A 14,335-nucleotide genomic window follows, 5' to 3' on the forward strand; every position below is an offset into this window, starting at 1 on the left:
ATTCCAGCTTGTGCTTCTTCCAGTCCAGCGTTTCTCATGATGTACTCTGCATATAAGTTAAATAAGCAGGATGACAATATACAGCCTTGACGTACTCCTTTTCCTATTTGGAACCAGTCTGTTGTTCCATGTCCAGTTCTAACTGTTGCTTCCTGACCTGCATACAGGTTTCTCAAGAGGCAGGTCAGGTGGTCTGGTATTCCCATCTCTTTCAGAATTTCCCACAGTTTATTGTGATCCACACATTCAAAGGCTTTGGCATAGTCAATAAAGTAGAAATAGATGTTTTTCTGGAACTCTCTTGCTTTTTCGATGATCCAGCGGATGTTGGCAATTTGATCTCTGGTTCCTCTACACTTTCTAAAACCAGCTTGAACATCTGGAAGTTCACCATTCACATATTGCTGAAGACTGGCTTGGAGAATTTTGAGCATTACTTTACTAGCGTGTGAGATGAGTGCAATTGTGCGGTAGTTTGAGCATTCTTTGGCATTGCCTTTCTTTGGGATTGGAATGAAAACTGACCTTTTCCAGTCCTGTGATCACTGCTGAGTTTTCCAAATTTGCTGGCATATTGAGTGCAGCACTTTCACAGCATCATCTTTCAGGATTTGGAATAGCTCAACTGGAATTCCATCACCTCCACTAGCTTTTTTTGTAGTGATGCTTTCTAAGGCCCACTTGACTTCACATTCCAGGATGTCTGGCTCTAGGTCAGTGATCACACCATCGTGATTATCTGGGTCGTGAAGATCTTTTTTGTACAGTTCTTCTGTGTATTCTTGTCATCTCTTCTTAATATCTTCTGCTTTTGTTAGGTCTATACCATTTCTGTCCTTTATCGAGCCCATCTTTGCATGAAATGTTCCCTTGGTATCTCTGATTTTCTTGAAGAGATCCCTAGTCTTTCCCATTCTGTTGTTTTCCTCTATTTCTTTGCATTGATCGCTGAAGAAGGCTTTCTTATCTCTTCTTGCTATTCTTTGGAACTCTGCATTCAGATGTTTATATCTTTCCTTTTCTCCTTTGCTTTTCGCTTCTCTTCTTTTCACAGCTATTTGTAAGGCCTCCCCAGACAGCCATTTTGCTTTTTTGCATTTCTTTTCTATGGGAATGGTCTTGATCCCTGTCTCCTGTACAATGTCACGAACCTCATTCCATAGTTCATCAGGCACTCTATCTATCAGATCTAGGCCCTTAAATCTATTTCTCACTTCCACTGTATAATCATAAGGGATTTGATTTAGGTCATAGCTGAATGGTCTAGTGGTTTTCACTACTTTCTTCAATTTAAGTCTGAATTTGGCAATAAGGAGTTCATGGTCTGAGCCACAGTCAGCTCCTGGTCTTGTTTTTGCTGACTGTATAGAGCTTCTCCATCTTTGGCTGCAAAGAATATAATCAATCTGATTTTGGTGTTGACCATCTGGTGATGTCCATGTGTAGAGTCTTCTCTTGTGTTGTTGGAAGAGGGTGTTTGTTATGACCAGTGCATTCTCTTGGCAAAACTCTATTAGTCTTTGCCCTGCTTCATTCCGTATTCCAAGGCCAAATTAGCCTGTTACTCCAGGTGTTTCTTGACTTCCTACTTTTGCATTCCAGTCCCCTATAATAAAAAGGACATCTTTTTTGGGTGTTAGTTCTAAAAGGTCTCGTAGGTCTTCATAGAACCGTTCAACTTCAGCTTCTTCAGCATTACTGGTTGGGGCATAGACTTGGATTACTGTGATATTGAATGGTTTGCCTTGGAAACAAACAGAGATCATTCTGTCGTTTTTGAGATTGCATCCAAGTACTGCATTTTGGACTCTTTTGTTGACCATGATGGCCACTCCATTTCTTCTGAGGGATTCCTGCCCGCAGTAGTAGATATAATGGTCATCTGAGTTAAATTCACCCATTCGAGTCCGTTTCAGTTCGCTGCTTCCTAGAATGTCGACATTCACTCTTGCCATCTCTTGTTTGACCACTTCCCATTTGCCTTGATTCATGGACCTGATTCCAGGTTCCTATGCAATATTGCTCTTTACAGCATTGGACCTTGCTTCTATCACCAGTCACATCCACAGCAGGGTATTCTTTTTGCTTTGGCTCCATCCCCTCATTCTTTCTGGAGTTATTTCTCCACTGATCTCCAGTAGCATCTGGAGATCAGTGGAGATCTGATCTCCTACTGACCTGGGGAGTTTCTCTTTCAGTATCCTATCATTTTGCCTTTTCATACTGTTCATTAGCATGAGAATTACTACATTACAGCCTGAACTGGGAGAATTATTGAAGGACATAGTATCATTATTTTTTATGGCAAGAAAATATGGAAAGTGGTTTCAAATTGGTTTAAGCAAAATACAAAGCTCTAGTTCATAAAAATAACTTGATAATTAAGCAAAGGGATTCAAATATTTTCCTTATGAACTTCTGTCCTGAAGTTTGCATTATTTGCTCATTTAAGGATTCAGGGTATCTGGTCACACCCTTATTAAATTGTCCTTGTTCATTCATTTATCATTTAGTCAACAAATATTTGTTGGATGCCTATTGGAGAGGCATTTACACAAAGTAGGCACCAGCCAATGTCTGTTGAATTAAAAAAAAAGAAATGTATTACCAGCATCCAACCATACACATGAACACTTGCACACGCACGCACACATGTGCGCGCGCACACACACACACACACACACACACACTCTGCATGTTTAATTACATTCATCAAATTCTTGAGTTTTACTTTGCTTGACCTCTGAAACAAATTATCTAATCTAAATCAAATAATTTTTTACTTCTTGAGAATGCTTTAGAAATTTTTCATTCCATTAAACCTCCCAGATTTCTCAAAGGTGGGGAAAAAACCCAAATTTCTTGTTTAGTACAATGCTATACATACATAAGCTCACTAAATAATCATTTTCATTCCTAAAACATGAGCAACTCTCTTTTCCATCTAATCCTCAATTTTTATTCACTTTGCTTTTTCATTTACAGTTGACATACTCAGCAACAGTATTACTATTTGCCAAATCACTGTGGATATTTTCACTCTTTGCCTGATCACTTTCAAATTTAACAAAGTCAGATTGGAATCTGAATTCGTACAACCTTCCTCCAGATCAGACAATCATAGAGTACACATACCCTTTGAAGGCATATACCATGAAGGGAGTTAATAATATGAGAGCCATCAGTTCAGTTCAGTTGCTCAGTCGTGTCCGACTATTTGCGACCCCATGAACCACAGCACGCCAGGCCTCCCTGTCCATCACCAACTCCCAGAGACCACCCAAACCCATGTCCTTCGAGTCAGTGATGCCATCCAACCATCTCATCCTCTGTCGTCCCCTTCTCCTCCTGCCCTCAATCTTTCCCAGCATCAGGGTCTTTTCAAATGAGTCAGCTCTTCGCATCAGGTGGCCAAAGTATTGGAGTTTCAGCTTCAACATCAGTCCTTCCAAAGAACACCCAGGACTGATCTCCTTTAGAATGGACTGGTTGGATCTCCTTGCAGTCCAAGGGACTCTCAAGAGTCTTATCCAACACCACAGTTCAAAGGCATCAATTCTTCGGTGCTCAGCTTTCTTTATAGTCCAACTCTCACGTCCATACATGACCACAGGAAAAACCATAGCCTTGACTAGATGGACCTTTGTTGGCAAAGTAATGTCTCTGCTTTTGAATATGCTATCTAGGTTGGTCATAACTTTCCTTCCAAGGAGTAAGCATCTTTTGATTTCATGGCTGCAATCACCATCTGCAGTGATTTTGGAGCCCAGAAAAATAAAGTCAGCCATTGTTTCCACTGTTTCCCCATCTATTTGCCATGAAGTGATAGGACTGGTTGTCATGATCTTAGGTTTTCTGAATGTTGAGCTTTAAGCCAACTTTTTCACTCTCTTTCACTTTCATCAAGAAGCTCTTTAGTTCCTCTGCACTTTCTGCCATAAGGGTGGTGTCATCTGCATATCTGAGGTTATTGATATTTCTCCCAGCAATCTTGAATCCAGCTTGTGCTTCCTCCAGCCCAGTGTTTCTCATGATGTATTCTGCATATAAGTTAAATAAGCAGGGTGACAATATACAGCCTTGATGTACTCCTTTTCCTATTTGGAACCAGTCTGTTGTTCCATGTCCAGTTCTAACTGTTGCTTCCTGACCTGCATATAGGTTTCTCAAGAGGCAGGTCAGGTGGTCTGGTATTCCCATCTCTTTCAGAATTTTCCACAGTTTATTGTGATCCACACAGTCAAAGGCTTTGGCGTAGTCAATAAAACAGAAATAGATGCTTTTCTGGAACTCTCTTGCTTTTTTGATGATCCAGCGGATGTTGGCAATTTGATCTCTGGTTCCTCTGCCTTTTCTAAAATCAGCTTGAACATCTGGAAGTTCACCATTCACATATTGCTGAAGCCTGGCTTGGAGAATTTTAAGCATAGTCCCTGCTAAAATGCTTCCCTGGGAAAAAAAAAACAACTAAAGGTTGACAAATTTCATCACTCTTGATTTTTAGCCCATTATTTGAAAGTGCTGAAATCTTTAGGCAATGAAAAATGTTGGTGTTTCATAGCACAAAGATAGAAGAGGAAGGCAAAAACTCGAAGGTATCACATTCAAAGTTCCAGAGCCCCAGGGAACTCTGCAAAGATGTGTTGCACCAGCAGAGCCTTCTGGGGTCACCCAGCTCATACAGCCAATGCTCCATGTACCGCCATGGCAGCATGAGCCACTGTACACATTGAGGAGACCTTGTCACATTGTCCAGAATAAAAATATAAAACCACGTAATGATTTAGGACCATAAACACGTGTAGGGGCTTCTCAGGTGACGCAGTGGTAAAGAATCTGCCTGCCAGAAGATTCCCCGGAGTAGGAAATGGCAACCCACTCCACAATATTCTTGCCTGGAAAATCCCATGGACAGACTGGTGGGCTACAGTCCAGGGGATTGCAAAGAATCAGACACAACTGAGCACAGGTGCACAAACATATAAACACACACACACACACACACACACACACACACACAGTACATGTAAGCAGAAGATATCCATGGGAATTATGCAGAGTGGAAAAAGCCAATGCCAAAGATTTACATACTGTGCAATTCCATTGATACAGTATTCTCAGAGTGACAAAATCTTAGTGATAGAAAGCAGATTAGAGGTTGCCAAGGTTGGAGGAAGGATGTGACTTAGAGGGAATATTAGAGAGTCACACCGTGAGGCATCTCAGCAGCCAGGGCCAACACAGACAGTCAGGCTCTCACTAGGGTATTTAACTGAAGCAAGCCAGGGAGGCCATCTAGGAGAGTCTGGAAGCCACGCTGTACTTCTGAATCAAGCTGGGATGCTCAGGCGGATGAGAGGTGTGAGCCTTGTCTATATGTGGGGAGGTACAGCCTGGCTGCTGTAAGCAAATATCTACAGGGCTGTTGTGTGGGAGATAGATTAGATCTGCCCTATATTAACTCTGAGGGCAGGTCTTATATCTGCAGGGAGAAGCTAGATGAAAGCAGGTTTCAATTCAATATAAAGAACTTTCCAAGAGACCTTCTTTGACAGGTAATAAGTTCCCAGACACTGGAAATATTTGAACATAGATCAAATGACCACCTGTCGAGCATGATATAAGGGGTCCCCATGAAGGGCCTCTATCCCATTCTAAGGAGATGACACCAACAATAAAGACACTGGAGGTAGGGCACTCTGATCTGAAGGTAAGATTCAGTGCCACTGTTCCCTTTTAATTTTGCAAACTCCATTAGTATGAGTCCTAAATCCATTAACCCCTTGGTGGTTCATCCTGTCCCAAAATGAATCTTACCTCCCCATCCGATCTCCAGGCCTCCTGATAAGAGGGACACTGCCTGCCCTGCCCCTGCCTCCCCCACTGAGCCTGGCACAAGGTGGGCAGAAGAGAAGCTCCGTAAATGTGTGAAGCCAGGTGAATGATAGCTTGGGCATGTCCAAGGCAAGAAGCCAGCTGGGCTCCAGCTGAAGTCCTCACGCACTGAGAGTCCATATATTTTATGACCTCAGAGTGCTTCCTGGCACAGACTCCCTCCAATGGTGATTCATTTCTCCGTTGCAGCTTTGTCAGTATCAGGGTTTTCTACTTAGTTCTCAATGAACTAGCTATCATAGTTATAGCTCCCTAGGAAATGCCATACAGTAACTCTGTCAGGGTTTTTATTTGCTTGGACAAATCGTTTTATTTCAGCAAGGTGTTTTATTAGCTTAGAGAGTCATAAATCACTTCAAAGGTAGATGAAAGATGACCCAAGACACACAATTTTATATGAGATGTTGTTCTTTCTGCTGAAGATCATGTCTCCTTGATTATGATTGAGATCGATTTAGTTTCACGCAAATTATGAAAAGCGAATAACATCAACATACCTGTTTAGTCACCTGGCCAGAGCTAAGAAGCTGATTCCAACACCCATCTGGTTACCATCACTCAGGAAATCTGTCATCAACATGCAGGGTTATAACAGTCCCCAAAAAGGCAGTTTGAAGTTCCTTCTCCAAAACATAAGTCCTCCTGGGCCCAAATCACACCAACGATGAAGACACTGGTGTGAGAATAGCTATGAGAAAGGAGTTGTATTAGCCAGCATAGGCTCTGCTATGATGCAGTAACACCTAAACCCTTAAATCTCCATTACTTAACCCAACATACGGTTATTTCTCATTCTCACCAGGTTTCCAATGAGATTTGGTCACACCGTACCACAGGGTGACTCAGCAACTGATCCTGTCCTCTTTCATCTTGTTGCAGCCCGAAGAGGAGAGGGAGTAAAAAACTCCACCCACTTCCTTCCCTTCCCTTCCTTCCTTCCCTCCTTCCTTTCTTTCATGTTAAGATTTTTTTTTTTTTTAAAGAAGTTTCAGGTTCACAGGAAAATTGGAAGGTGCAGAGATTTCCCATATACTTCCCCCATATACATGCATAATCTCCCCCTTATTAACATTGCCCACCATCTGCCTGTATTAGTCACTTCAGTCATGTCTGTCTCTCAGTGACCCCGTGGACTCTAGCCCTCCAGGCTCCTCTGTCCATGGTATTTTCCAGGCAAGAATACTGGAGTGGGTTGCCATTTCCTCCTCTGGGGGATCTTCTTGACCCAGGGACTGAACCCAGATCTCCTGCATTGTAGGCAGATTCTTTACTATCTGAGCCACCAAGGAAGACCACCAGAGTGGTATCTTTGATACAACTGATGAATCTATATTGATACATCATAATTACTCAAAGTCTATAGTTAACATTCTCTCAATATTGACTATCCTGTGGGTTTGGACCATTGTATATTGATATGTATCCACTGTTATAGTATCATACATGGTATTTTCACTGCCCTAAAAATCCTATGTACTCTACCTATTCATTTCTCCTCCCCAATCCCTGGCAAACACTGGTATTATTTTTTCTCCATGGTTTTGCCATTTCCAGAATGTCATATAGCTGAGACCATATAATATGTACCCTTTTCAGATTTTAGTACTACGCATTTAAAGTTCCTCCTGATCTTTTCATGCATCGTTTGACACCTCACTTCTTTTTAGCACTGATTAATATTCTATTGTCTGGATGTACCACCGTTCAGTTATCCTTTCACCTACTGAAGGACATCTTGGTTTCTTCCAACTTTTGGCAATTATGGATAAACTTTCTATGAACACATGCATGCAGATTTCTGTGTAGACACAGGTTTTCAAATCCTTTGGGTAAGTACCAAGGAGTGTGATTGCTGGATTGTATGGTATGAGTACGTATGTTTATTCTTGTAAGAAACTGCCAAACTATCTTCCAAAGTGGCTGTACCATTTTGCGTTCCTACAAGCAGTGAAAGAGAACTCAGCATTTGGTGTTGTCAATGTTCTAAATTTTGGCCATTCTAACAGGTATGGAGGTATCTCACTGCATATAGTCTTAATTTCCTGATGACATTTGCCCACTTTTAAATGCCTGGGCCTGGAGTGACACTCACTGCTTTTAACTCACAGCCCACTGGCCAGAACTAGACATAGCCCGGAACCTGACAGCAGGTCTGAGAAACACTAGGGAGTGCCTGGGTACTGAGGAATAACAAAGGTCTCTGCTACAGGGCTTAAATGCCTGGGAATGGTTTTCTTAGCAACTGTATCCCAACTTTATCTCTTGCCATGGATCCAGGTTTATTCTGGTGTGCAAGTTGGACTGGAAAAGCAGTCTCGCTTCTGTGATTGAGAAAGCACTGGGACTTGGAGCCCAGAAACCTCTTTGGAACCAAAGTCAGGAGTTAGATATGCTAGACCACCAGGAACATCTGGCTGACTTGGGGCACACATCGGAGGACACTGCAAGAATTTCTCCCTCCTCCTCTATATTCAGATCTGAAAGCACCCAACCATCAAGGAAATGCAGAGCAAGTGAGCACAGCCATGCTTCTGCACAGCTCTTTGTTTCCAGTGCCCAGGGAGGCAGCTCTACTTAAAGCCAGCAGTCAGACTGCCACAGAATCCAAGGGCACTGCACAAGTGGCGACTTGGGACCGTGGCTGCTCAGGTGTGGTGTTCTCTCTAGACCCTGACGTCACTGGCTTTACACTGGCCAAAGTCCCCCATAGAAAAGTTGGGCATCGGAGTATCCTAAATATCATATCTCTTGTGCCAATTAAAAAAAAAATAAAGATAATCACTCAAGAAATAGCTTGTAAGTTGTAGCAGCATCTTATCTGAAAGTGAACCAGCCATGCTGTTCAGATATTATATTATACTATTATGAAATTCACTTTGTAGTCTCTTCAATGTAAAGAATCATTTTAGTGAACAAAGTATCTTTTTTTCTTCCAATTCCTGTTTTAATTAGAAAAGTGATGGAAAATCTAGAAGTACCTCCCTATAGCTAGTTTTAAAAAATCTATTTGGAAACCTTGAAAATATTGGTAAATTATAAAAGAAATTGAACTCTGATACTTTTCTCTTATTTTATTGTTCCCTATTCTCTGAAAAGCCTTCAACGTTGTATTTCTATCTCAGAATAAGGATGCATTTTCCTCTCAGAACCTGAAGGTATTCTAATTATATGTAAATCAGCTCACAGAAATAAATATCCATGGTTAAAGGACATTTAAAATGTTAAAAGGTTTTTCTCAACCGTTCACTGTTTAAAATAAAAAAGTCTATTTCCAGAACCCTGGTAGCTCTAACCCCCTTTCACAACTGCACAGAAGCACATGCAAAGCCATTTTTCCTGGGCTCTTCTCTTCCCTGAAAGACCTCAAGTGGGGAATCACAGTTTGATTCTGATTTTGAGGCAATTCTATGTTAATCAACTTTTTTTTAACAGTGAAAACTTTTTTCCCTTTTATTCAGAATCAAAACAGACAATTGGACAGAGAAACTAAATAGAAATCAAGAAAGTTGCTATCATATTGGAAAGGGTATCCTAAGTATTATCCTTCAAGTCCTGAAAACACTGCCACATATGTATGTTTAAAGTATCATGATTGCCTTGATGCCTATATTTTGCTCTAATTCCCTGGCCATAAACACCAACAAAATGCTGATGATTCCTCTCTCTGTCTCCACCCCTGAATCCTCAGCTCACAGAGCTGAATGCCTATTTAATATCTGCACTTGGTTATCTCACAGGTATTTTAAGCTGAGCATGTTCAAAACGTAATCCTTGATCTGCAAATCTACCCACCCCCCCACTTTCTCCCTCTAAACAACAGGCAGTGCTGTGCTTCAGGTCTCTCAGGACAAAAGCACAGCAGTTATCCTTCATTCTGCTTTTTCTCTCAGTCCACTTTCAACCCATCAGCTAAGTTCTATTGGCCCCATCCTCAAAATTTGTCCAGAATGTGACTATGTGTTATCAACTCCATGATCATTACTCTGGTCCAAGCCACCATCATGGTTTGCCTACATTTTTTGTACTGGTCTTCTCCCTAATTGTGACCTAGCCCTCCTAGAGGCTACTTTGAGCACCATAGTTAGCTAGAATGATCTTTCGAAAACATAGAGAGAGTCATGTTACTTCAGTGCTCTAAACTCTCCATGACCTCCCAGTGTCAAAGCAAAGTCCTGTTCATGCAGATGGCCATCAGGAACAAGAAAATATGCTCAACATCACTAATTATTAGAGAAATGCAAATCAAAACTACAGTGAGGTACCACTTCACACCAGTCAGAATGGCCATGAGGGAGACTTTCCTGTGTCCAAAGGTTAAGACTTTAGCTTGCAGTGCAAAGGGTGCAGGTTCAATCCCTGGTCAGGGAACTAAAATCCTACATGCCTCGAGGCCAAAATACATCAAATAGAAGCAATATTGTAACAAATTCAACAAAGTCTTTAAAAATGGTCCACATCAGAAAAAAAATTTAAAAACTGGCCATAATTAAAAATCTACAAATAATAAATGTTGGAGAGGGTTTGGAGAAAAAGGAAACTTCCTACACTGTTGGTGGGAATGTTAATTAGTGCAGCCACTATGGAGAACAGTATGCAGGTTCCTCAAAACACTAAAAACAGAGGTGCCATATGATCCAACAATTTCACTCCTGGGCATACACCCAGACAAAACTGTAATTCAGAAAGATTCATAGGATAATTATTCACAGCAGCCAAGACATGGAAACAACTTAAAGGCACATCAATGGATGAAGGCATAAAGAAGATGAGGTACGTATATACAATGGAATACTCCTCGGCCATAAAAAAGAATGAAATGCCTTTTGCAGCAACATGGATGGACCTAGAGATGATCATACTGAGTAGAGTAAGTCAGAAGGATAAAGACAAATGCTATATGATATCACTTATATGTGACTCTAAAATATGACATGAATGAATTTATCTACAAAAGAGACTCACGGATAGAACAAAGTTGTGGTTACCAAGGGGGAAGTGGCTGGGGGTGGAATGGACTGGGAGTTTGGGATCAGCAAATGCGAACTGGTATATATAGAATGGATAGACAACAAGGTCCTACTGTATAGCATGGGGAACTATAGTTAATATCCTGTGGCAAACCATAATGGAAAAAATATGAAAAGAATGTATATGTGGATATGTATAACTAAATCACTTTGCTGTGAATAAATACTTGAATAAACTAGAAAAAATTTTAAAAACAACATGCTATTAAAATGGCCCATAAAACTCCCTTTGATCTCATTTCCTACATTTCTCTTCTGATTCACTCAGTTCAAGTTCAGGACATTTGTTTCTCAAACTCACCGGATGTGTTTCCACCACAGGACCTTTGCACTGACGGTTCCTTTGCCAAGGATGCTTTTCCCCAGACATTTGCAAGATTCTTGCTCCTTCATCAAACTGATGACCACAGATGTAGCATCCTCACTGCTATCCTGCCCTCCCTTCCCTACTGCATCTTCCTTCATACTTATCATCTAACGTACTTTATACTATACTTTATCATTTCCTTCTTCTAGTATATAAACTCCACAAGCACAGAGATTTTTATGTTTTGTTCACAGCTGTGTCTATTCACTTAGGAATGATACCTGGCACACAGTAGACACTTAACAAATAATGTTGAATAAATAAGATTCAATGCATTTGGACAAATTAGGGACTGATTCCCACCTTTCATGTCTTCTAACACTTCTCACTTGCATATTTGTGATACCTGAACCTATGACAGACCAAGGGGCTCCTTGTTGCCGGATCATCAGGGGCTAAGCTTATAATCAAACCTTGAGGATGTGATGTGCAACATCTGAAGGTACCCATAGGCTGCACACTGGATCTTATGTCTGAGCTGGACTGGCTGCACCAGGTCAGTCACTGCAGATACCTTTATGGAATGAGGTGAGGTTGTGTACAAATCTGCCACACCAGGGACTGTGATACCCCCAGACCCCAGACTGTGATCACCCTAGAGCTGCAGGGGTCAGAGGGCAGGAGTGATTCTGAAGATAGCTATATGGATATGGGTGAATCAGGCTGCTTCTAACCCCTTTCTGGTCAGGAGAGGGTTGTAAGTAAAAATTTGGATTTCACCAAGTGCTAGTAGACCTGTGGACAGGTGTTCAAACAATTGAGAAGCAACTTCCCTCCTCTACCACAGACACTACCCAGCTCTGTCTCCTCCAAGCTCAGTGAGCTACAGGCATGAACTGGGCTGTGAGCCAAGAGATACTCCCAGAGTCCTTCCAAAACATTCAGCAAGGACTGAGGGCTCAAGCGGCTGGGGGCACCGAAGACCTTCTGATATTTGGATTATGCTGCTAACAGGACTTCATCAGTAGCCAAGGACTGGCTGGACCTGGGGAAACTTGGGCCCCACTTGGGTGACATCACCAGCTCTGCCAAGTCCTGGATGCTCTGCCTTGTAGTCTCATCAAGCCAGAGGTGATACTTAGGGATAGGATCAGTTGTCACTGATATAAATGAGCTGGGTCCACTGGGTGAGCTGCTTTTAACATATCCTGAGAAATTCTAAGATGTGATGAGATCTAAACATGTCACAAGCAGAAAGGGCAAGAAATGTTTCCAAGTCTCATTTGCTCTTATGAAGTGACATCTAGAAAGAAAATGAATTTGATGAAGAGGAAAAGGCGAATTATGATATTAAAAATTCATTTCCATTTAGCAAATTTGCTATTAGCATCACAATTCAGGATACTTTAATAATTAGAGCCTCACATAGGTGGCATAATTGGCTGCCTCACTGATAGGATTTAAGGAACATCAGAAAAATCCCTTTTCCTAAATCACTTCTTCAACAGCCTGAGTCACCCACCAGGGCTGGACACAGCTGACCCTTCCTGGGTTCCTCTTCTAAATACACAGTCTCAGGGTGGGAAGTGACAGCCACTCAGGCCTAGCCCTCCCCGCAAGTGGGTGGAGCAGATGAGAGCCCAGAAGGAAAGACTGAGCATGGGAAGGGAGGCTCCTGGAGACCACTGTGCACCCCAGGAGGCTTCTCCTCCTTGAATCGTCTTCACAGTGACCCATTCATGCTGAAGACCTTTTGTCTTCAGGGGAGCACTTTTTGCTCAAGAGGCAAATGTTTTCTGCAAAGTCACAGGAGAAATGGCAGGAACTGTGTAGTGGGACATCCTTCAGACAGGGAAGAGTTCTGCCATGGTCTGGGGTCAGCACGAATAGGGGTGCGCCCTGCACTCAGAGCAGCTCCAACTGACAGTACCAGCCGGGGCACCTCTGAGGACCCACTAGGTCCCGTGCCTGCCTTCAGCCAGGTTCCTGCTGAGCCTCTGGAACAAGTAAAGGATCCTGTTGTGACATGAGCATAGATACCCACGCTCATGCTTTGAAAACAAGGCAAGTCCAGAGCAGACAGGCCCCAGATCAAACAATCATGCTGAGGCTCCCAGTGCCTCTGCCTCTGCTTTCAACAGTGACCCCTCACGGAAAGTGAGTTTCTTCCCTGGACTTCGGCCCTACCCGCTCCCAAGTCCACACTCATTTCCCCCAAGCAACTAGAGGGACTTCTGAAGTGCTAGGCTGAACTGCTGTTTTCTCAGTTTAAAAGTCATCAAAAACTTCCCAGTAACCCTGTGTTCGCAAGGTCCCCTGGAGGAGGGCATGGCAACCCACTCCAGTAATCTTGCCTGGAGAATTCCCATGGACAAAGGAGCCTGATGGGCTACAGTCCATAGGGTCGCAAAGAATCAGACACGACTGAGTGACTAAGCATATACACACAGCCTCAAGAAAAAGGCCCACACCCTGGCCCAGTATTAGTGGTAAAGAATCCACCTGCCAATGCAAGAGACATAAGAGACCCAGGTTCGATCCCTGGGTTAGGAAGATCCCCTGGAGAAGGAAATGGTAACCCACTCCAGTATTCTTGCCTGTAGAATTCATGGACAGAGGAACCTGGCAGGCTACAGTCCATAGGGTCACACAGAGTTGGACACAACTGAAGTGACTTAGCATGCATGCACTGGCCCAGTATATCTAGTTGCACAAGATCTGGGTGCTGTCCATTCTCAGGCCTCCTCCCACCACCTTCCCGCATGACCCCTGCATTCAGCTACAAGCACAGCTCCCAAGATGCCCATACACTGAGGCCTGGTGTGCTCGCCTCTGCCAACCAAGGCCTGCTCCAACTCATGCTCCCGAGGGTCAGCCTTGGTCCTGCTCTGGAAAGATGGGATGGTAAAAGAGGGCAAGATAGAGTAAGTTAGAATGCAAGAAAATCTGATTTTTACTGAGATTCAGTTGTTTTTCTTAACAAGCACTCCTCATATTGTTGCGAGCCTCTGGTTAATCTCCAAAGTTCTGCAAAAGTTAATCTTGATAGTTTGTGTGTGTTTGTGTGTTTACCAGTATTGTCATGGCTTTTTATGAAGGAGTAGGC

General features: G+C 42.6%; 1 protein-coding gene across 2 annotated transcripts in view; it reads right to left on the reverse strand.

Annotated features, from left to right (window-relative positions):
• The window catches only part of FSTL4 (follistatin like 4), a 537,703-nt gene that overhangs the window by 474,556 nt on the left and 48,812 nt on the right, over window positions 1-14,335 (reverse strand). Inside the window, exon 3 of one of the 2 annotated variants that reach the window (XR_008704423.1) lies at window positions 6,393-6,583. The exons of the other annotated variant lie outside the window; for it this stretch is intronic. The gene's annotated coding sequence lies outside the window, so the exon portion shown is untranslated. The remainder of the gene's footprint in view (window positions 1-6,392; window positions 6,584-14,335) is intronic. 2 annotated transcript variants of the gene reach the window in all.

This window comes from Bubalus kerabau, chromosome 1 (assembly GCF_029407905.1).
Source record: "Bubalus kerabau isolate K-KA32 ecotype Philippines breed swamp buffalo chromosome 1, PCC_UOA_SB_1v2, whole genome shotgun sequence".
NCBI lineage: Eukaryota > Metazoa > Chordata > Mammalia > Artiodactyla > Bovidae > Bubalus > Bubalus kerabau.